The sequence below is a fragment of the Spea bombifrons genome, chromosome 3 (assembly GCF_027358695.1).
Source record: "Spea bombifrons isolate aSpeBom1 chromosome 3, aSpeBom1.2.pri, whole genome shotgun sequence".
Classification (NCBI taxonomy): domain Eukaryota; kingdom Metazoa; phylum Chordata; class Amphibia; order Anura; family Pelobatidae; genus Spea; species Spea bombifrons.
The window spans coordinates 116,132,724-116,153,060 of record NC_071089.1 but is presented as its reverse complement, the minus strand read 5'-3'; the positions used below and the strand labels follow the sequence as shown (position 1 = coordinate 116,153,060).

At 42.1% G+C, this 20,337-nt stretch overlaps 24 non-coding genes across 24 annotated transcripts; all 24 read left to right on the top strand.

The window, feature by feature from the left end:
- The first annotated feature begins 54 nt into the window (after nucleotides 1-54).
- On the top strand, nucleotides 55-140 carry TRNAY-GUA (transfer RNA tyrosine (anticodon GUA)). The gene is given in 2 exon segments: nucleotides 55-91; nucleotides 105-140. It is a non-coding gene; the product is annotated as a tRNA-Tyr (tRNA).
- A 490-nt stretch (nucleotides 141-630) lies between these two features.
- On the top strand, nucleotides 631-702 carry TRNAE-UUC (transfer RNA glutamic acid (anticodon UUC)). The gene has a single exon. It is a non-coding gene; the product is annotated as a tRNA-Glu (tRNA).
- Nucleotides 703-2,273: 1,571 nt separating this feature from the next.
- On the top strand, nucleotides 2,274-2,345 carry TRNAG-UCC (transfer RNA glycine (anticodon UCC)). Its single transcript has one exon. It is a non-coding gene; the product is annotated as a tRNA-Gly (tRNA).
- Nucleotides 2,346-2,502: 157 nt separating this feature from the next.
- On the top strand, nucleotides 2,503-2,588 carry TRNAY-GUA (transfer RNA tyrosine (anticodon GUA)). The gene is given in 2 exon segments: nucleotides 2,503-2,539; nucleotides 2,553-2,588. It is a non-coding gene; the product is annotated as a tRNA-Tyr (tRNA).
- Nucleotides 2,589-3,078: 490 nt separating this feature from the next.
- Nucleotides 3,079-3,150, top strand: TRNAE-UUC (transfer RNA glutamic acid (anticodon UUC)). Its single transcript has one exon. It is a non-coding gene; the product is annotated as a tRNA-Glu (tRNA).
- Nucleotides 3,151-4,721: 1,571 nt separating this feature from the next.
- TRNAG-UCC (transfer RNA glycine (anticodon UCC)) lies at nucleotides 4,722-4,793 on the top strand. Its single transcript has one exon. It is a non-coding gene; the product is annotated as a tRNA-Gly (tRNA).
- A 157-nt stretch (nucleotides 4,794-4,950) lies between these two features.
- On the top strand, nucleotides 4,951-5,036 carry TRNAY-GUA (transfer RNA tyrosine (anticodon GUA)). The gene is given in 2 exon segments: nucleotides 4,951-4,987; nucleotides 5,001-5,036. It is a non-coding gene; the product is annotated as a tRNA-Tyr (tRNA).
- A 490-nt stretch (nucleotides 5,037-5,526) lies between these two features.
- On the top strand, nucleotides 5,527-5,598 carry TRNAE-UUC (transfer RNA glutamic acid (anticodon UUC)). Its single transcript has one exon. It is a non-coding gene; the product is annotated as a tRNA-Glu (tRNA).
- Nucleotides 5,599-7,169: 1,571 nt separating this feature from the next.
- On the top strand, nucleotides 7,170-7,241 carry TRNAG-UCC (transfer RNA glycine (anticodon UCC)). The gene has a single exon. It is a non-coding gene; the product is annotated as a tRNA-Gly (tRNA).
- Nucleotides 7,242-7,398: 157 nt separating this feature from the next.
- TRNAY-GUA (transfer RNA tyrosine (anticodon GUA)) lies at nucleotides 7,399-7,484 on the top strand. Its single transcript is given in 2 exon segments — nucleotides 7,399-7,435; nucleotides 7,449-7,484. It is a non-coding gene; the product is annotated as a tRNA-Tyr (tRNA).
- A 490-nt stretch (nucleotides 7,485-7,974) lies between these two features.
- On the top strand, nucleotides 7,975-8,046 carry TRNAE-UUC (transfer RNA glutamic acid (anticodon UUC)). The gene has a single exon. It is a non-coding gene; the product is annotated as a tRNA-Glu (tRNA).
- Nucleotides 8,047-9,617: 1,571 nt separating this feature from the next.
- On the top strand, nucleotides 9,618-9,689 carry TRNAG-UCC (transfer RNA glycine (anticodon UCC)). The gene has a single exon. It is a non-coding gene; the product is annotated as a tRNA-Gly (tRNA).
- A 157-nt stretch (nucleotides 9,690-9,846) lies between these two features.
- On the top strand, nucleotides 9,847-9,932 carry TRNAY-GUA (transfer RNA tyrosine (anticodon GUA)). The gene is given in 2 exon segments: nucleotides 9,847-9,883; nucleotides 9,897-9,932. It is a non-coding gene; the product is annotated as a tRNA-Tyr (tRNA).
- A 488-nt stretch (nucleotides 9,933-10,420) lies between these two features.
- Nucleotides 10,421-10,492, top strand: TRNAE-UUC (transfer RNA glutamic acid (anticodon UUC)). The gene has a single exon. It is a non-coding gene; the product is annotated as a tRNA-Glu (tRNA).
- Nucleotides 10,493-12,062: 1,570 nt separating this feature from the next.
- TRNAG-UCC (transfer RNA glycine (anticodon UCC)) lies at nucleotides 12,063-12,134 on the top strand. Its single transcript has one exon. It is a non-coding gene; the product is annotated as a tRNA-Gly (tRNA).
- A 157-nt stretch (nucleotides 12,135-12,291) lies between these two features.
- On the top strand, nucleotides 12,292-12,377 carry TRNAY-GUA (transfer RNA tyrosine (anticodon GUA)). The gene is given in 2 exon segments: nucleotides 12,292-12,328; nucleotides 12,342-12,377. It is a non-coding gene; the product is annotated as a tRNA-Tyr (tRNA).
- A 488-nt stretch (nucleotides 12,378-12,865) lies between these two features.
- On the top strand, nucleotides 12,866-12,937 carry TRNAE-UUC (transfer RNA glutamic acid (anticodon UUC)). The gene has a single exon. It is a non-coding gene; the product is annotated as a tRNA-Glu (tRNA).
- A 1,571-nt stretch (nucleotides 12,938-14,508) lies between these two features.
- On the top strand, nucleotides 14,509-14,580 carry TRNAG-UCC (transfer RNA glycine (anticodon UCC)). Its single transcript has one exon. It is a non-coding gene; the product is annotated as a tRNA-Gly (tRNA).
- Nucleotides 14,581-14,737: 157 nt separating this feature from the next.
- Nucleotides 14,738-14,823, top strand: TRNAY-GUA (transfer RNA tyrosine (anticodon GUA)). Its single transcript is given in 2 exon segments — nucleotides 14,738-14,774; nucleotides 14,788-14,823. It is a non-coding gene; the product is annotated as a tRNA-Tyr (tRNA).
- Nucleotides 14,824-15,311: 488 nt separating this feature from the next.
- Nucleotides 15,312-15,383, top strand: TRNAE-UUC (transfer RNA glutamic acid (anticodon UUC)). Its single transcript has one exon. It is a non-coding gene; the product is annotated as a tRNA-Glu (tRNA).
- A 1,571-nt stretch (nucleotides 15,384-16,954) lies between these two features.
- Nucleotides 16,955-17,026, top strand: TRNAG-UCC (transfer RNA glycine (anticodon UCC)). Its single transcript has one exon. It is a non-coding gene; the product is annotated as a tRNA-Gly (tRNA).
- A 2,374-nt stretch (nucleotides 17,027-19,400) lies between these two features.
- TRNAG-UCC (transfer RNA glycine (anticodon UCC)) lies at nucleotides 19,401-19,472 on the top strand. Its single transcript has one exon. It is a non-coding gene; the product is annotated as a tRNA-Gly (tRNA).
- A 157-nt stretch (nucleotides 19,473-19,629) lies between these two features.
- On the top strand, nucleotides 19,630-19,715 carry TRNAY-GUA (transfer RNA tyrosine (anticodon GUA)). Its single transcript is given in 2 exon segments — nucleotides 19,630-19,666; nucleotides 19,680-19,715. It is a non-coding gene; the product is annotated as a tRNA-Tyr (tRNA).
- Nucleotides 19,716-20,205: 490 nt separating this feature from the next.
- On the top strand, nucleotides 20,206-20,277 carry TRNAE-UUC (transfer RNA glutamic acid (anticodon UUC)). The gene has a single exon. It is a non-coding gene; the product is annotated as a tRNA-Glu (tRNA).
- Nucleotides 20,278-20,337: the final 60 nt, after the last annotated feature.

Below are 20,337 nucleotides of genomic sequence, written 5' to 3'. Positions count from 1 at the left end.
TGGGGGAGGGGCTGCTCCAGGTACAATCAGCATGGACAGCACGTAGAAACACGACCTTCGATAGCTCAGCTGGTAGAGCGGAGGACTGTAGAAAACGATCAGACATCCTTAGGTCGCTGGTTCGATTCCGGCTCGAAGGAATGCTTTTTTTATTTTTGTGAGATGGGTAAAAAAATGGTAGGTTGATCCTACAGAGTGAAGAGTGGACTTTAGGTGCGAATTCCGTGGGCAGCAAAAGGACCACTTTATCTGGGAAGATCCAAAGAAAAGGCTCTGCCGTAGACAATGCCTATAGTTCAGTGATGCGCCTAGTGGAGGTAATGGCAATCAGGAATGCTGTTTTCAATGACAGAGGGTCACCAGGTGGGGAGGGGTTTTATAATTTGAGTTCTGCCCTATCTCGTGTACGGAGGAGGAATCTCTCTGTAGTGTATCACCTGGGATTGCAGGGAAAATAAAACTCTGACGCATATCAAAAAGATCATTGGAACAGGAACTCATCAACTGCAGCCGCGGACTGACAGGCATTACAACTGTATTTTAAAAGAAAAAGGCTAACCTCCTATAGGATCTGTGGATGCTCCGTCACATACACCATCCCATGTGGTGTGAGCAGGGTGTAGACACGTATCCCATATGGTCTAGCGGTTAGGATTCCTGGTTTTCACCCAGGCGGCCCGGGTTCGACTCCCGGTATGGGAAGCTAGTTTTTATTGGAACCCTATGTTGCTATCCGTTTGCTAGTTGGTCAAATCAAATGGCATTAATCATATTCCCCAACATCTACAGGGCTCATCTTACCTGAAGAGCCACCTCAAAATACTGGTCCAAATTCCTTACCTCTTTGGGCTGGTCAAGGAACATCAGAAAGGGGAGAAATCGATTAGAGAGATTATATAAAATGCAACAGGAGGAAAGAAAATGAAAATGGAGAGATTAAAGAAAAGGAGGATAGATTAAAGAAAAGGGAGAGGAAGTGACAAAAGGTAGCGGTAAAGAAAAAGTGGACACACAGGGAGAGGTAAAGAGAAAGGGTTGGGAGATAAAGAGAACAAAGATAGATGAAGAGGAAAAGGGAGACATAATGCCAATGTCTGTCTAGGAAGATGGTCGACTATGTGCTTGATTTTATACACCTGTTAGCAATGGATGTGGCTGAAATACCTAAACTCAATAATTAGGAGGGGTGTCCACATCCTTTCATAAAGTGTATATGTTTTATATGTAATATGTATAATTTGTCCCTTCAGAAAATTCTATTTATGTAAAAGAAACTGTCACTGCGGGAAAAGTGAATTACACCGGACAAACTTATGGTAAAACCTGATCATACTGCTCTTGTTCTCAGGGCAGCCCCATCACCATGAGATGGGCTTAAAGGGATCAAGTATTATATCTTCTATATCTGATGATTGCTGGAGGAAGGGTGGAATTCCTGAAACTTCCAGTGCTGCTTACTTATCCCCAGTCTGGCCACCGACAACTTACAGGTAACTATCCGTACGAATCACAAAACAGGTGTATTTATAACAACATTACATTGTATGTATAGTTTTGATAGCACCACAATATAATGACCAGGTATTTCATTTTATAGTTATAGTGAGTACTGCATCAGGTTCAAACATATCATGGAAAAATCGTCTCAAAATCCAAATTACAAACAAGAAAAACAAAGGAATACACTAATGCAACAAAGCAAAAAGTATGTGAAGCACCAGTCATTTACCTGAAAGAAAGACATCAGTAGATTGACCACCTTTTTCTTGATTAGGCCAAGACCTAGGGAAACAGCACCACCTTCTGGTACAAAACTGAGGAGCAGATTGCCCTCTTTGTTGATGAAGTCATCGGCTCTGTATTTTAAATGGGAAGAATGAAAAGAAGTGTTTCTACCCGGTTTCGAACCGGGGACCTTCCTCATGTGAGGCAAACGTTATAACCGCTACGCTACAGAAACCTATGTGTAGAAAGAGGCCAGGCCAGAGCAGAGGATCTGACCAAAGGCAGAAGATGACAATTTTTAACATTTCCTGAAGGTCCGCGAGATTTCTAAATGTTCTGATGAAACATTCCATATTCCACATAAAACTAAATTCTGCTAAAGGCTGCAAAATGACACAATAACATCTACATGACATCATTTCCCACAAACAAAAAACGGCTTTGGAAAAAAACGGGAAGAAAATGTCATTTTTTTCTCATGTTTTTTTCTGGGCTTTTTTTTTCCCAGACCTTCCCATCTCTAGTGTAAAAGCCTATCTTTCCATATGGCGTTGGTGGTATAGTGGTGAGCATAGCTGCCTTCCAAGCAGTTGACCCGGGTTCGATTCCCGGCCAACGCAACTTTTTTTTCTTACACATCCGAGTTTATTCAGTAAGTTTCAAGCCGTTTGCAGTTAACCCTTCCACTTGATGTAGCTTGTAACACAATGCATACCATGTTGGTGGGGGAGGGGCTGCTCCAGGTACAATCAGCATGGACAGCACCTAGAAACACGACCTTCGATAGCTCAGCTGGTAGAGCGGAGGACTGTAGAAAACGATCAGACATCCTTAGGTCGCTGGTTCGATTCCGGCTCGAGGGAATGCTTTTTTTATTTTTGTGAGATGGGTAAAAAAATGGTAGGTTGATCCTACAGAGTGAAGAGTGGACTTTAGGTGCGAATTCCGTGGGCAGCAAAAGGACCACTTTATCTGGGAAGATCCAAAGAAAAGGCTCTGCCGTAGACAATGCCTATAGTTCAGTGATGCGCCTAGTGGAGGTAATGGCAATCAGGAATGCTGTTTTCAATGACAGAGGGTCACCAGGTGGGGAGGGGTTTTATAATTTGAGTTCTGCCCTATCTCGTGTACGGAGGAGGAATCTCTCTGTAGTGTATCACCTGGGATTGCAGGGAAAATAAAACTCTGACGCATATCAAAAAGATCATTGGAACAGGAACTCATCAACTGCAGCCGCGGACTGACAGGCATTACAACTGTATTTTAAAAGAAAAAGGTTAACCTCCTATAGGATCTGTGGATGCTCCGTCACATACACCATCCCATGTGGTGTGAGCAGGGTGTAGACACGTATCCCATATGGTCTAGCGGTTAGGATTCCTGGTTTTCACCCAGGCGGCCCGGGTTCGACTCCCGGTATGGGAAGCTTGTTTTTATTGGAACCCTATGTTGCTATCCGTTTGCTAGTTGGTCAAATCAAATGGCATTAATCATATTCCCCAACATCTACAGGGCTCATCTTACCTGAAGAGCCACCTCAAAATACTGGTCCAAATTCCTTACCTCTTTGGGCTGGTCAAGGAACATCAGAAAGGGGAGAAATCGATTAGAGAGATTATATAAAATGCAACAGGAGGAAAGAAAATGAAAATGGAGAGATTAAAGAAAAGGAGGATAGATTAAAGAAAAGGGAGAGGAAGTGACAAAAGGTAGCGGTAAAGAAAAAGTGGACACACAGGGAGAGGTAAAGAGAAAGGGTTGGGAGATAAAGAGAACAAAGATAGATGAAGAGGAAAAGGGAGACATAATGCCAATGTCTGTCTAGGAAGATGGTCGACTATGTGCTTGATTTTATACACCTGTTAGCAATGGATGTGGCTGAAATACCTAAACTCAATAATTAGGAGGGGTGTCCACATCCTTTCATAAAGTGTATATGTTTTATATGTAATATGTATAATTTGTCCCTTCAGAAAATTCTATTTATGTAAAAGAAACTGTCACTGCGGGAAAAGTGAATTACACCGGACAAACTTATGGTAAAACCTGATCATACTGCTCTTGTTCTCAGGGCAGCCCCATCACCATGAGATGGGCTTAAAGGGATCAAGTATTATATCTTCTATATCTGATGATTGCTGGAGCAAGGGTGGAATTCCTGAAACTTCCAGTGCTGCTTACTTATCCCCAGTCTGGCCACCGACAACTTACAGGTAACTATCCGTACGAATCACAAAACAGGTGTATTTATAACAACATTACATTGTATGTATAGTTTTGATAGCACCACAATATACTGACCAGGTATTTCATTTTATAGTTATAGTGAGTACTGCATCAGGTTCAAACATATCATGGAAAAATCGTCTCAAAATCCAAATTACAAACAAGAAAAACAAAGGAATACACTAATGCAACAAAGCAAAAAGTATGTGAAGCACCAGTCATTTACCTGAAAGAAAGACATCAGTAGATTGACCACCTTTTTCTTGATTAGGCCAAGACCTAGGGAAACAGCACCACCTTCTGGTACAAAACTGAGGAGCAGATTGCCCTCTTTGTTGATGAAGTCATCGGCTCTGTATTTTAAATGGGAAGAATGAAAAGAAGTGTTTCTACCCGGTTTCGAACCGGGGACCTTCCTCATGTGAGGCAAACGTTATAACCGCTACGCTACAGAAACCTATGTGTAGAAAGAGGCCAGGCCAGAGCAGAGGATCTGACCAAAGGCAGAAGATGACAATTTTTAACATTTCCTGAAGGTCCGCGAGATTTCTAAATGTTCTGATGAAACATTCCATATTCCACATAAAACTAAATTCTGCTAAAGGCTGCAAAATGACACAATAACATCTACATGACATCATTTCCCACAAACAAAAAACGGCTTTGGAAAAAAACGGGAAGAAAATGTCATTTTTTTCTCATGTTTTTTTCTGGGCTTTTTTTTCCCCAGACCTTCCCATCTCTAGTGTAAAAGCCTATCTATCCATATGGCGTTGGTGGTATAGTGGTGAGCATAGCTGCCTTCCAAGCAGTTGACCCGGGTTCGATTCCCGGCCAACGCAACTTTTTTTTCTTACACATCCGAGTTTATTCAGTAAGTTTCAAGCCGTTTGCAGTTAACCCTTCCACTTGATGTAGCTTGTAACACAATGCATACCATGTTGGTGGGGGAGGGGCTGCTCCAGGTACAATCAGCATGGACAGCACCTAGAAACACGACCTTCGATAGCTCAGCTGGTAGAGCGGAGGACTGTAGAAAACGATCAGACATCCTTAGGTCGCTGGTTCGATTCCGGCTCGAAGGAATGCTTTTTTTATTTTTGTGAGATGGGTAAAAAAATGGTAGGTTGATCCTACAGAGTGAAGAGTGGACTTTAGGTGCGAATTCCGTGGGCAGCAAAAGGACCACTTTATCTGGGAAGATCCAAAGAAAAGGCTCTGCCGTAGACAATGCCTATAGTTCAGTGATGCGCCTAGTGGAGGTAATGGCAATCAGGAATGCTGTTTTCAATGACAGAGGGTCACCAGGTGGGGAGGGGTTTTATAATTTGAGTTCTGCCCTATCTCGTGTACGGAGGAGGAATCTCTCTGTAGTGTATCACCTGGGATTGCAGGGAAAATAAAACTCTGACGCATATCAAAAAGATCATTGGAACAGGAACTCATCAACTGCAGCCGCGGACTGACAGGCATTACAACTGTATTTTAAAAGAAAAAGGTTAACCTCCTATAGGATCTGTGGATGCTCCGTCACATACACCATCCCATGTGGTGTGAGCAGGGTGTAGACACGTATCCCATATGGTCTAGCGGTTAGGATTCCTGGTTTTCACCCAGGCGGCCCTGGTTCGACTCCCGGTATGGGAAGCTAGTTTTTATTGGAACCCTATGTTGCTATCCGTTTGCTAGTTGGTCAAATCAAATGGCATTAATCATATTCCCCAACATCTACAGGGCTCATCTTACCTGAAGAGCCACCTCAAAATACTGGTCCAAATTCCTTACCTCTTTGGGCTGGTCAAGGAACATCAGAAAGGGGAGAAATCGATTAGAGAGATTATATAAAATGCAACAGGAGGAAAGAAAATGAAAATGGAGAGATTAAAGAAAAGGAGGATAGATTAAAGAAAAGGGAGAGGAAGTGACAAAAGGTAGCGGTAAAGAAAAAGTGGACACACAGGGAGAGGTAAAGAGAAAGGGTTGGGAGATAAAGAGAACAAAGATAGATGAAGAGGAAAAGGGAGACATAATGCCAATGTCTGTCTAGGAAGATGGTCGACTATGTGCTTGATTTTATACACCTGTTAGCAATGGATGTGGCTGAAATACCTAAACTCAATAATTAGGAGGGGTGTCCACATCCTTTCATAAAGTGTATATGTTTTATATGTAATATGTATAATTTGTCCCTTCAGAAAATTCTATTTATGTAAAAGAAACTGTCACTGCGGGAAAAGTGAATTACACCGGACAAACTTATGGTAAAACCTGATCATACTGCTCTTGTTCTCAGGGCAGCCCCATCACCATGAGATGGGCTTAAAGGGATCAAGTATTATATCTTCTATATCTGATGATTGCTGGAGGAAGGGTGGAATTCCTGAAACTTCCAGTGCTGCTTACTTATCCCCAGTCTGGCCACCGACAACTTACAGGTAACTATCCGTACGAATCACAAAACAGGTGTATTTATAACAACATTACATTGTATGTATAGTTTTGATAGCACCACAATATACTGACCAGGTATTTCATTTTATAGTTATAGTGAGTACTGCATCAGGTTCAAACATATCATGGAAAAATCGTCTCAAAATCCAAATTACAAACAAGAAAAACAAAGGAATACAATAATGCAACAAAGCAAAAAGTATGTGAAGCACCAGTCATTTACCTGAAAGAAAGACATCAGTAGATTGACCACCTTTTTCTTGATTAGGCCAAGACCTAGGGAAACAGCACCACCTTCTGGTACAAAACTGAGGAGCAGATTGCCCTCTTTGTTGATGAAGTCATCGGCTCTGTATTTTAAATGGGAAGAATGAAAAGAAGTGTTTCTACCCGGTTTCAAACCTGGGACCTTCCTCATGTGAGGCAAACGTTATAACCGCTACGCTACAGAAACCTATGTGTAGAAAGAGGCCAGGCCAGAGCAGAGGATCTGACCAAAGGCAGAAGATGACAATTTTTAACATTTCCTGAAGGTCCGCGAGATTTCTAAATGTTCTGATGAAACATTCCATATTCCACATAAAACTAAATTCTGCTAAAGGCTGCAAAATGACACAATAACATCTACATGACATCATTTCCCACAAACAAAAAACGGCTTTGGAAAAAAACGGGAAGAAAATGTCATTTTTTTCTCATGTTTTTTTCTGGGCTTTTTTTTTCCCAGACCTTCCCATCTCTAGTGTAAAAGCCTATCTTTCCATATGGCGTTGGTGGTATAGTGGTGAGCATAGCTGCCTTCCAAGCAGTTGACCCGGGTTCGATTCCCGGCCAACGCAACTTTTTTTTCTTACACATCCGAGTTTATTCAGTAAGTTTCAAGCCGTTTGCAGTTAACCCTTCCACTTGATGTAGCTTGTAACACAATGCATACCATGTTGGTGGGGGAGGGGCTGCTCCAGGTACAATCAGCATGGACAGCACCTAGAAACACGACCTTCGATAGCTCAGCTGGTAGAGCGGAGGACTGTAGAAAACGATCAGACATCCTTAGGTCGCTGGTTCGATTCCGGCTCGAAGGAATGCTTTTTTTATTTTTGTGAGATGGGTAAAAAAATGGTAGGTTGATCCTACAGAGTGAAGAGTGGACTTTAGGTGCGAATTCCGTGGGCAGCAAAAGGACCACTTTATCTGGGAAGATCCAAAGAAAAGGCTCTGCCGTAGACAATGCCTATAGTTCAGTGATGCGCCTAGTGGAGGTAATGGCAATCAGGAATGCTGTTTTCAATGACAGAGGGTCACCAGGTGGGGAGGGGTTTTATAATTTGAGTTCTGCCCTATCTCGTGTACGGAGGAGGAATCTCTCTGTAGTGTATCACCTGGGATTGCAGGGAAAATAAAACTCTGACGCATATCAAAAAGATCATTGGAACAGGAACTCATCAACTGCAGCCGCGGACTGACAGGCATTACAACTGTATTTTAAAAGAAAAAGGTTAACCTCCTATAGGATCTGTGGATGCTCCGTCACATACACCATCCCATGTGGTGTGAGCAGGGTGTAGACACGTATCCCATATGGTCTAGCGGTTAGGATTCCTGGTTTTCACCCAGGCGGCCCGGGTTCGACTCCCGGTATGGGAAGCTAGTTTTTATTGGAACCCTATGTTGCTATCCGTTTGCTAGTTGGTCAAATCAAATGGCATTAATCATATTCCCCAACATCTACAGGGCTCATCTTACCTGAAGAGCCACCTCAAAATACTGGTCCAAATTCCTTACCTCTTTGGGCTGGTCAAGGAACATCAGAAAGGGGAGAAATAGATTAGAGAGATTATATAAAATGCAACAGGAGGAAAGAAAATGAAAATGGAGAGATTAAAGAAAAGGAGGATAGATTAAAGAAAAGGGAGAGGAAGTGACAAAAGGTAGCGGTAAAGAAAAAGTGGACACACAGGGAGAGGTAAAGAGAAAGGGTTGGGAGATAAAGAGAACAAAGATAGATGAAGAGGAAAAGGGAGACATAATGCCAATGTCTGTCTAGGAAGATGGTCGACTATGTGCTTGATTTTATACACCTGTTAGCAATGGATGTGGCTGAAATACCTAAACTCAATAATTAGGAGGGGTGTCCACATCCTTTCATAAAGTGTATATGTTTTATATGTAATATGTATAATTTGTCCCTTCAGAAAATTCTATTTATGTAAAAGAAACTGTCACTGCGGGAAAAGTGAATTACACCGGACAAACTTATGGTAAAACCTGATCATACTGCTCTTGTTCTCAGGGCAGCCCCATCACCATGAGATGGGCTTAAAGGGATCAAGTATTATATCTTCTATATCTGATGATTGCTGGAGGAAGGGTGGAATTCCTGAAACTTCCAGTGCTGCTTACTTATCCCCAGTCTGGCCACCGACAACTTACAGGTAACTATCCGTACGAATCACAAAACAGGTGTATTTATAACAACATTACATTGTATGTATAGTTTTGATAGCAACACAATATACTGACCAGGTATTTCATTTTATAGTTATAGTGAGTACTGCATCAGGTTCAAACATATCATGGAAAAATCGTCTCAAAATCCAAATTACAAACAAGAAAAACAAAGGAATACAATAATGCAACAAAGCAAAAAGTATGTGAAGCACCAGTCATTTACCTGAAAGAAAGACATCAGTAGATTGACCACCTTTTTCTTGATTAGGCCAAGACCTAGGGAAACAGCACCACCTTCTGGTACAAAACTGAGGAGCAGATTGCCCTCTTTGTTGATGAAGTCATCGGCTCTGTATTTTAAATGGGAAGAATGAAAAGAAGTGTTTCTACCCGGTTTCAAACCGGGGACCTTCCTCATGTGAGGCAAACGTTATAACCGCTACGCTACAGAAACCTATGTGTAGAAAGAGGCCAGGCCAGAGCAGAGGATCTGACCAAAGGCAGAAGATGACAATTTTTAACATTTCCTGAAGGTCCGCGAGATTTCTAAATGTTCTGATGAAACATTCCATATTCCACATAAAACTAAATTCTGCTAAAGGCTGCAAAATGACACAATAACATCTACATGACATCATTTCCCACAAACAAAAAACGGCTTTGGAAAAAAACGGGAAGAAAATGTCATTTTTTTCTCATGTTTTTTTCTGGGCTTTTTTTTTCCCAGACCTTCCCATCTCTAGTGTAAAAGCCTATCTTTCCATATGGCGTTGGTGGTATAGTGGTGAGCATAGCTGCCTTCCAAGCAGTTGACCCGGGTTCGATTCCCGGCCAACGCAACTTTTTTTTCTTACACATCCGAGTTTATTCAGTAAGTTTCAAGCCGTTTGCAGTTAACCCTTCCACTTGATGTAGCTTGTAACACAATGCATACCATGTTGGTGGGGGAGGGGCTGCTCCAGGTACAATCAGCATGGACAGCACCTAGAAACACGACCTTCGATAGCTCAGCTGGTAGAGCGGAGGACTGTAGAAAACGATCAGACATCCTTAGGTCGCTGGTTCGATTCCGGCTTGAAGGAATGCTTTTTTTATTTTTGTGAGATGGGTAAAAAAATGGTAGGTTGATCCTACAGAGTGAAGAGTGGACTTTATGTGCGAATTCCGTGGGCAGCAAAAGGACCACTTTATCTGGGAAGATCCAAAGAAAAGGCTCTGCCGTAGACAATGCCTATAGTTCAGTGATGCGCCTAGTGGAGGTAATGGCAATCAGGAATGCTGTTTTCAATGACAGAGGGTCACCAGGTGGGGAGGGGTTTTATAATTTGAGTTCTGCCCTATCTCGTGTACGGAGGAGGAATCTCTCTGTAGTGTATCACCTGGGATTGCAGGGAAAATAAAACTGACGCATATCACAAAGATCATTGGAACAGGAACTCATCAACTGCAGTCGCGGACTGACAGGCATTACAAACGTATTTTAAAAGAAAAAGCTTAACCTCCTATAGGATCTGTGGATGCTCCGTCACATACACCATCCCATGTGGTGTGAGCAGGGTGTAGACACGTATCCCATATGGTCTAGCGGTTAGGATTCCTGGTTTTCACCCAGGCGGCCCGGGTTCGACTCCCGGTATGGGAAGCTAGTTTTTATTGGAACCCTATGTTGCTATCCGTTTGCTAGTTGGTCAAATCAAATGGCATTAATCATATTCCCCAACATCTACAGGGCTCATCTTACCTGAAGAGCCACCTCAAAATACTGGTCCAAATTCCTTACCTCTTTGGGCTGGTCAAGGAACATCAGAAAGGGGAGAAATAGATTAGAGAGATTATATAAAATGCAACAGGAGGAAAGAAAATGAAAATGGAGAGATTAAAGAAAAGGAGGATAGATTAAAGAAAAGGGAGAGGAAGTGACAAAAGGTAGCGGTAAAGAAAAAGTGGACACACAGGGAGAGGTAAAGAGAAAGGGTTGGGAGATAAAGAGAACAAAGATAGATGAAGAGGAAAAGGGAGACATAATGCCAATGTCTGTCTAGGAAGATGGTCGACTATGTGCTTGATTTTATACACCTGTTAGCAATGGATGTGGCTGAAATACCTAAACTCAATAATTAGGAGGGGTGTCCACATCCTTTCATAAAGTGTATATGTTTTATATGTAATATGTATAATTTGTCCCTTCAGAAAATTCTATTTATGTAAAAGAAACTGTCACTGCGGGAAAAGTGAATTACACCGGACAAACTTATGGTAAAACCTGATCATACTGCTCTTGTTCTCAGGGCAGCCCCATCACCATGAGATGGGCTTAAAGGGATCAAGTATTATATCTTCTATATCTGATGATTGCTGGAGGAAGGGTGGAATTCCTGAAACTTCCAGTGCTGCTTACTTATCCCCAGTCTGGCCACCGACAACTTACAGGTAACTATCCGTACGAATCACAAAACAGGTGTATTTATAACAACATTACATTGTATGTATAGTTTTGATAGCACCACAATATACTGACCAGGTATTTCATTTTATAGTTATAGTGAGTACTGCATCAGGTTCAAACCTATCATGGAAAAATCGTCTCAAAATCCAAATTACAAACAAGAAAAACAAAGGAATACACTAATGCAACAAAGCAAAAAGTATGTGAAGCACCAGTCATTTACCTGAAAGAAAGACATCAGTAGATTGACCACCTTTTCTTGATTAGGCCAAGACCTAGGGAAACAGCACCACCTTCTGGTACAAAACTGAGGAGCAGATTGCCCTCTTTGTTGATGAAGTCATCGGCTCTGTATTTTAAATGGGAAGAATGAAAAGAAGTGTTTCTACCCGGTTTCGAACCGGGGACCTTCCTCATGCGAGGCAAACGTTATAACCGCTACGCTACAGAAACCTATGTGTAGAAAGAGGCCAGGCCAGAGCAGAGGATCTGACCAAAGGCAGAAGATGACAATTTTTAACATTTCCTGAAGGTCCGCGAGATTTCTAAATGTTCTGATGAAACATTCCATATTCCACATAAAACTAAATTCTGCTAAAGGCTGCAAAATGACACAATAACATCTACATGACATCATTTCCCACAAACAAAAAACGGCTTTGGAAAAAAACGGGAAGAAAATGTTATTTTTTTCTCATGTTTTTTTCTGGGCTTTTTTTTCCCCAGACCTTCCCATCTCTAGTGTAAAAGCCTATCTTTCCATATGGCGTTGGTGGTATAGTGGTGAGCATAGCTGCCTTCCAAGCAGTTGACCCGGGTTCGATTCCCGGCCAACGCAACTTTTTTTTCTTACACATCCGAGTTTATTCAGTAAGTTTCAAGCCGTTTGCAGTTAACCCTTCCACTTGATGTAGCTTGTAACACAATGCATACCATGTTGGTGGGGGAGGGGCTGCTCCAGGTACAATCAGCATGGACAGCACCTAGAAACACGACCTTCGATAGCTCAGCTGGTAGAGCGGAGGACTGTAGAAAACGATCAGACATCCTTAGGTCGCTGGTTCGATTCCGGCTCGAAGGAATGCTTTTTTTATTTTTGTGAGATGGGTAAAAAAATGGTAGGTTGATCCTACAGAGTGAAGAGTGGACTTTAGGTGCGAATTCCGTGGGCAGCAAAAGGACCACTTTATCTGGGAAGATCCAAAGAAAAGGCTCTGCCGTAGACAATGCCTATAGTTCAGTGATGCGCCTAGTGGAGGTAATGGCAATCAGGAATGCTGTTTTCAATGACAGAGGGTCACCAGGTGGGGAGGGGTTTTATAATTTGAGTTCTGCCCTATCTCGTGTACGGAGGAGGAATCTCTCTGTAGTGTATCACCTGGGATTGCAGGGAAAATAAAACTGACGCATATCACAAAGATCATTGGAACAGGAACTCATCAACTGCAGCCGCGGACTGACAGGCATTACAACTGTATTTTAAAAGAAAAAGGTTAACCTCCTATAGGATCTGTGGATGCTCCGTCACATACACCATCCCATGTGGTGTGAGCAGGGTGTAGACACGTATCCCATATGGTCTAGCGGTTAGGATTCCTGGTTTTCACCCAGGCGGCCCGGGTTCGACTCCCGGTATGGGAAGCTAGTTTTTATTGGAACCCTATGTTGCTATCCGTTTGCTAGTTGGTCAAATCAAATGGCATTAATCATATTCCCCAACATCTACAGGGCTCATCTTACCTGAAGAGCCACCTCAAAATACTCGTCCAAATTCCTTACCTCTTTGGGCTGGTCAAGGAACATCAGAAAGGGGAGAAATAGATTAGAGAGATTATATAAAATGCAACAGGAGGAAAGAAAATGAAAATGGAGAGATTAAAGAAAAGGAGGATAGATTAAAGAAAAGGGAGAGGAAGTGACAAAAGGTAGCGGTAAAGAAAAAGTGGACACACAGGGAGAGGTAAAGAGAAAGGGTTGGGAGATAAAGAGAACAAAGATAGATGAAGAGGAAAAGGGAGGCATAATGCCAATGTCTGTCTAGGAAGATGGTCGACTATGTGCTTGATTTTATACACCTGTTAGCAATGGATGTGGCTGAAATACCTAAACTCAATAATTAGGAGGGGTGTCCACATCCTTTCATAAAGTGTATATGTTTTATATGTAATATGTATAATTTGTCCCTTCAGAAAATTCTATTTATGTAAAAGAAACTGTCACTGCGGGAAAAGTGAATTACACCAGACAAACTTATGGTAAAACCTGATCATACTGCTCTTGTTCTCAGGGCAGCCCCATCACCATGAGATGGGCTTAAAGGGATCAAGTATTATATCTTCTATATCTGATGATTGCTGGAGGAAGGGTGGAATTCCTGAAACTTCCAGTGCTGCTTACTTATCCCCAGTCTGGCCACCGACAACTTACAGGTAACTATCCGTACGAATCACAAAACAGGTGTATTTATAACAACATTACATTGTATGTATAGTTTTGATAGCACCACAATATAATGACCAGGTATTTCATTTTATAGTTATAGTGAGTACTGCATCAGGTTCATACATATCATGGAAAAATCGTCTCAAAATCCAAATTACAAACAAGAAAAACAAAGGAATACACTAATGCAACAAAGCAAAAAGTATGTGAAGCACCAGTCATTTACCTGAAAGAAAGACATCAGTAGATTGACCACCTTTTTCTTGATTAGGCCAAGACCTAGGAAAACAGCACCACCTTCTGGTACAAAACTGAGGAGCAGATTGCCCTCTTTGTTGATGAAGTCATCGGCTCTGTATTTTAAATGGAAAGAATGAAAAGAAGTGTTTCTACCCGGTTTCGAACCGGGGACCTTCCTCATGTGAGGCAAACGTTATAACCGCTACGCTACAGAAACCTATGTGTAGAAAGAGGCCAGGCCAGAGCAGAGGATCTGACCAAAGGCAGAAGATGACAATTTTTAACATTTCCTGAAGGTCCGCGAGATTTCTAAATGTTCTGATGAAACATTCCATATTCCACATAAAACTAAATTCTGCTAAAGGCTGCAAAATGACACAATAACATCTACATGACATCATTTCCCACAAACAAAAAACGGCTTTGGAAAAAAACAGGAAGAAAATGTTATTTTTTTCTCATGTTTTTTTCTGGGTTTTTTTTTTCCCAGACCTTCCCATCTCTAGTGTAAAATCCTATCTTTCCATATGGCGTTGGTGGTATAGTGGTGAGCATAGCTGCCTTCCAAGCAGTTGACCCGGGTTCGATTCCCGGCCAACGCAACTTTTTTTTCTTACACATCCGAGTTTATTCAGTAAGTTTCAAGCCGTTTGCAGTTAACCCTTCCACTTGATGTAGCTTGTAACACAATGCATACCATGTTGGTGGGGGAGGGGCTGCTCCAGGTACAATCAGCATGGACAGCACCTAGAAACACGACCTTCGATAGCTCAGCTGGTAGAGCGGAGGACTGTAGAAAACGATCAGACATCCTTAGGTCGCTGGTTCGATTCCGGCTTGAAGGAATGCTTTTTTTATTTTTGTGAGATGGGTAAAAAAATGGTAGGTTGATCCTACAGAGTGAAGAGTGGACTTTATGTGCGAATTCCGTGGGCAGCAAAAGGACCACTTTATCTGGGAAGATCCAAAGAAAAGGCTCTGCCGTAGACAATGCCTATAGTTCAGTGATGCGCCTAGTGGAGGTAATGGCAATCAGGAATGCTGTTTTCAATGACAGAGGGTCACCAGGTGGGGAGGGGTTTTATAATTTGAGTTCTGCCCTATCTCGTGTACGGAGGAGGAATCTCTCTGTAGTGTATCACCTGGGATTGCAGGGAAAATAAAACTGACGCATATCACAAAGATCATTGGAACAGGAACTCATCAACTGCAGTCGCGGACTGACAGGCATTACAAACGTATTTTAAAAGAAAAAGCTTAACCTCCTATAGGATCTGTGGATGCTCCGTCACATACACCATCCCATGTGGTGTGAGCAGGGTGTAGACACGTATCCCATATGGTCTAGCGGTTAGGATTCCTGGTTTTCACCCAGGCGGCCCGGGTTCGACTCCCGGTATGGGAAGCTAGTTTTTATTGGAACCCTATGTTGCTATCCGTTTGCTAGTTGGTCAAATCAAATGGCATTAATCATATTCCCCAACATCTACAGGGCTCATCTTACCTGAAGAGCCACCTCAAAATACTGGTCCAAATTCCTTACCTCTTTGGGCTGGTCAAGGAACATCAGAAAGGGGAGAAATAGATTAGAGAGATTATATAAAATGCAACAGGAGGAAAGAAAATGAAAATGGAGAGATTAAAGAAAAGGAGGATAGATTAAAGAAAAGGGAGAGGAAGTGACAAAAGGTAGCGGTAAAGAAAAAGTGGACACACAGGGAGAGGTAAAGAGAAAGGGTTGGGAGATAAAGAGAACAAAGATAGATGAAGAGGAAAAGGGAGACATAATGCCAATGTCTGTCTAGGAAGATGGTCGACTATGTGCTTGATTTTATACACCTGTTAGCAATGGATGTGGCTGAAATACCTAAACTCAATAATTAGGAGGGGTGTCCACATCCTTTCATAAAGTGTATATGTTTTATATGTAATATGTATAATTTGTCCCTTCAGAAAATTCTATTTATGTAAAAGAAACTGTCACTGCGGGAAAAGTGAATTACACCGGACAAACTTATGGTAAAACCTGATCATACTGCTCTTGTTCTCAGGGCAGCCCCATCACCATGAGATGGGCTTAAAGGGATCAAGTATTATATCTTCTATATCTGATGATTGCTGGAGGAAGGGTGGAATTCCTGAAACTTCCAGTGCTGCTTACTTATCCCCAGTCTGGCCACCGACAACTTACAGGTAACTATCCGTACGAATCACAAAACAGGTGTATTTATAACAACATTACATTGTATGTATAGTTTTGATAGCACCACAATATACTGACCAGGTATTTCATTTTATAGTTATAGTGAGTACTGCATCAGGTTCAAACCTATCATGGAAAAATCGTCTCAAAATCCAAATTACAAACAAGAAAAACAAAGGAATACACTAATGCAACAAAGCAAAAAGTATGTGAAGCACCAGTCATTTACCTGAAAGAAAGACATCAGTAGATTGACCACCTTTTTCTTGATTAGGCCAAGACCTAGGGAAACAGCACCACCTTCTGGTACAAAACTGAGGAGCAGATTGCCCTCTTTGTTGATGAAGTCATCGGCTCTGTATTTTAAATGGGAAGAATGAAAAGAAGTGTTTCTACCCGGTTTCGAACTGGGGACCTTCCTCATGCGAGGGAAACGTTATAACCGCTACGCTACAGAAACCTATGTGTAGAAAGAGGCCAGGCCAGAGCAGAGGATCTGACCAAAGGCAGAAGATGACAATTTTTAACATTTCCTGAAGGTCCGCGAGATTTATAAATGTTCTGATGAAACATTCCATATTCCACATAAAACTAAATTCTGCTAAAGGCTGCAAAATGACACAATAACATCTACATGACATCATTTCCCACAAACAAAAAACGGCTTTGGAAAAAAACGGGAAGAAAATGTTATTTTTTTCTCATGTTTTTTTCTGGGCTTTTTTTTTCCCAGACCTTCCCATCTCTAGTGTAAAAGCCTATCTTTCCATATGGCGTTGGTGGTATAGTGGTGAGCATAGCTGCCTTCCAAGCAGTTGATCCGGGTTCGATTCCCGGCCAACGCAACTTTTTTTTCTTACACATCCGAGTTTATTCAGTAAGTTTCAAGCCGTTTGCAGTTAACCCTTCCACTTGATGTAGCTTGTAACACAATGCATACCATGTTGGTGGGGGAGGGGTTGCTCCAGGTACAATCAGCATGGACAGCACCTAGAAACGCGACCTTCGATAGCTCAGCTGGTAGAGCGGAGGACTCTAGAAAACAATCAGACATCCTTAGGTCGCTGGTTCAATTCCGGCTCGAAGGAATGCTTTTTTTATTTTTGTGAGATGGGTAAAAAAATGGTAGGTTGATCCTACAGAGTGAAGAGTGGACTTTAGGTGCGAATTCCGTGGGCAGCAAAAGGACCACTTTATCTGGGAAGATCCAAAGAAAAGGCTCTGCCGTAGACAATGCCTATAGTTCAGTGATGCGCCTAGTGGAGGTAATGGCAATCAGGAATGCTGTTTTCAATGACAGAGGGTCACCAGGTGGGGAGGGGTTTTATAATTTGAGTTCTGCCCTATCTCGTGTACGGAGGAGGAATCTCTCTGTAGTGTATCACCTGGGATTGCAGGGAAAATAAAACTCTGACGCATATCAAAAAGATCATTGGAACAGGAACTCATCAACTGCAGCCGCGGACTGACAGGCATTACAACTGTATTTTAAAAGAAAAAGGTTAACCTCCTATAGGATCTGTGGATGCTCCGTCACATACACCATCCCATGTGGTGTGAGCAGGGTGTAGACACGTATCCCATATGGTCTAGCGGTTAGGATTCCTGGTTTTCACCCAGGCGGCCCGGGTTCGACTCCGGTATGGGAAGCTAGTTTTTATTGGAACCCTATGTTGCTATCCGTTTGCTAGTTGGTCAAATCAAATGGCATTAATCATATTCCCCAACATCTACAGGGCTCATCTTACCTGAAGAGCCACCTCAAAATACTGGTCCAAATTCCTTACCTCTTTGGGCTGGTCAAGGAACATCAGAAAGGGGAGAAATAGATTAGAGAGATTATATAAAATGCAACAGGAGGAAAGAAAATGAAAATGGAGAGATTAAAGAAAAGGAGGATAGATTAAAGAAAAGGGAGAGGAAGTGACAAAAGGTAGCGGTAAAGAAAAAGTGGACACACAGGGAGAGGTAAAGAGAAAGGGTTGGGAGATAAAGAGAACAAAGATAGATGAAGAGGAAAAGGGAGACATAATGCCAATGTCTGTCTAGGAAGATGGTCGACTATGTGCTTGATTTTATACACCTGTTAGCAATGGATGTGGCTGAAATACCTAAACTCAATAATTAGGAGGGGTGTCCACATCCTTTCATAAAGTGTATATGTTTTATATGTAATATGTATACTTTGTCCCTTCAGAAAATTCTATTTATGTAAAAGAAACTGTCACTGCGGGAAAAGTGAATTACACCGGACAAACTTATGGTAAAACCTGATCATACTGCTCTTGTTCTCAGGGCAGCCCCATCACCATGAGATGGGCTTAAAGGGATCAAGTATTATATCTTCTATATCTGATGATTGCTGGAGGAAGGGTGGAATTCCTGAAACTTCCAGTGCTGCTTACTTATCCCCAGTCTGGCCACCGACAACTTACAGGTAACTATCCGTACGAATCACAAAACAGGTGTATTTATAACAACATTACATTGTATGTATAGTTTTGATAGCACCACAATATAATGACCAGGTATTTCATTTTATAGTTATAGTGAGTACTGCATCAGGTTCAAACATATCATGGAAAAATCGTCTCAAAATCCAAATTACAAACAAGAAAAACAAAGGAATACACTAATGCAACAAAGCAAAAAGTATGTGAAGCACCAGTCATTTACCTGAAAGAAAGACATCAGTAGATTGACCACCTTTTTCTTGATTAGGCCAAGACCTAGGGAAACAGCACCACCTTCTGGTACAAAACTGAGGAGCAGATTGCCCTCTTTGTTGATGAAGTCATCGGCTCTGTATTTTAAATGGGAAGAATGAAAAGAAGTGTTTCTACCCGGTTTCGAACCGGGGACCTTCCTCATGTGAGGCAAACATTATAACCGCTACGCTACAGAAACCTACGTGTAGAAAGAGGCCAGGCCAGAGCAGAGGATCTGACCAAAGGCAGAAGATGACAATTTTTAACATTTCCTGAAGGTCCGCGAGATTTCTAAATGTTCTGATGAAACATTCCATATTCCACATAAAACTAAATTCTGCTAAAGGCTGCAAAATGACACAATAACATCTACATGACATCATTTCCCACAAACAAAAAACGGCTTTGGAAAAAAACGGGAAGAAAATGTTATTTTTTTCTCATGTTTTTTTCTGGGCTTTTTTTTTCCCAGACCTTCCCATCTCTAGTGTAAAACCTATCTTTCCATATGGCGTTGGTGGTATAGTGGTGAGCATAGCTGCCTTCCAAGCAGTTGACCCGGGTTCGATTCCCGGCCAACGCAACTTTTTTTTCTTACACATCCGAGTTTATTCAGTAAGTTTCAAGCCGTTTGCAGTTAACCCTTCCACTTGATGTAGCTTGTAACACAATGCATACCATGTTGGTGGGGGAGGGGTTGCTCCAGGTACAATCAGCATGGACAGCACCTAGAAACACGACCTTCGATAGCTCAGCTGGTAGAGCGGAGGACTGTAGAAAACGATCAGACATCCTTAGGTCGCTGGTTCGATTCCGGCTCGAAGGAATGCTTTTTTTATTTTTGTGAGATGGGTAAAAAAATGGTAGGTTGATCCTACAGAGTGAAGAGTGGACTTTAGGTGCGAATTCCGTGGGCAGCAAAAGGACCACTTTATCTGGGAAGATCCAAAGAAAAGGCTCTGCCGTAGACAATGCCTATAGTTCAGTGATGCGCCTAGTGGAGGTAATGGCAATCAGGAATGCTGTTTTCAATGACAGAGGGTCACCAGGTGGGGAGGGGTTTTATAATTTGAGTTCTGCCCTATCTCGTGTACGGAGGAGGAATCTCTCTGTAGTGTATCACCTGGGATTGCAGGGAAAATAAAACTCTGACGCATATCAAAAAGATCATTGGAACAGGAACTCATCAACTGCAGCCGCGGACTGACAGGCATTACAACTGTATTTTAAAAGAAAAAGGTTAACCTCCTATAGGATCTGTGGATGCTCCGTCACATACACCATCCCATGTGGTGTGAGCAGGGTGTAGACACGTATCCCATATGGTCTAGCGGTTAGGATTCCTGGTTTTCACCCAGGCGGCCCGGGTTCGACTCCCGGTATGGGAAGCTTGTTTTTATTGGAACCCTATGTTGCTATCCGTTTGCTAGTTGGTCAAATCAAATGGC